The sequence below is a fragment of the Sinocyclocheilus grahami genome, unplaced genomic scaffold (assembly GCF_001515645.1).
Source record: "Sinocyclocheilus grahami isolate Dianchi unplaced genomic scaffold, SAMN03320097.WGS_v1.1 scaffold916.1, whole genome shotgun sequence".
NCBI lineage: Eukaryota > Metazoa > Chordata > Actinopteri > Cypriniformes > Cyprinidae > Sinocyclocheilus > Sinocyclocheilus grahami.
In genome coordinates, this window is record NW_015506095.1 from 443,358 (window position 1) to 444,536 (window position 1,179).

Here is a 1,179-nt window from a genome sequence, read left to right on the forward strand (position 1 = left end):
CAGTCTATGAGTTTAACCTTAATATCAGCGTCTCTTGTATTTGTGTTCGTGAATCCATGTGTTTATTCTGCTGTTGTTTTTATTGTGTTTATTTCTTTGTTCATCTACTGTATGCACTTTAATACACTGTACAAAGTAAAAAACGAAACGTATCAAAGCTTTTAATTAAAAAACCGTCAGTTGTATGAAGAGTTAATGAATAACCTGTTCTTAATTGTGTTGTTTTAATCTCTCTCTCTCTCATTATTGCCGTCCAGTGCTGTTTGGTTCATGTGCTTGTTTATCAATAAATAAACTTGGACTTATAGCCAGTGTTGGGGAAAGTTACTTTTAAAAGTAATGCGTTACAATATTGCGTTACTCCATAAAAAAGGAACTAAGCAAAAGTAACTTGCGTTACTTATCTGAAAAAGTAGCTCAGATATTCTCTTGTAAATTAAAAAAGTAATGCGTTACTTTACTAGTTACTTGAAAAAGTAATCTGATTACGTAACTCGCGTTACTTGTAATGCGTTACCCCCAGCACTGGTTATTAGTCGTCTGTATGATTTTCATTTTGAACCTTATTATAATTTAGGTATAGCCTACATTTAATGCATATTAAAGCAAATCCGGAAATGACAAACTAAAGAGTTATCAATCTTAAACATTATTAAGCCATGCATTTGTTTATTTACTCATTTATTTTCATTTAGCAAATTATAGTTTATGCCATTTGATACATGTGTCTTATTCTTTAATGAACAAACAAGTAAATAAATAAATCTACGAGGGCGAGTATTAAATGATTTTGAGTAAATTATGGAAAGATGAACGCGTTACTGCCACACGGTGGCGTGTCTGCACGTGTGTGTTTGCGCGGGAAACGACCTGCTGCTCGTGAGTCCCTGTCGAGGAAAACCACTCTTGTATTATTATCAAAGAGGACGAAGACGCTCGCTAAGTATGAACATATATTTTTGTGGCAGCATCCGCGGAGGGAGACAAGACGTGAGTGTTTACCAGAGAATCGTGAAGAAGCTGCAGCAGTATGGCACGGTTTTGACGGAGCACGTGAGCTCTGGCTGTCTGTCTGAGAAAGGTGATTCACTTCTGCTCTCTTTCTCTCAGAGCTGCGCGACCTCTTATATTATTATCAGTGTGTGTGTGTGTGTGTGTGTGTGTGTGTGTGTGTGAGAG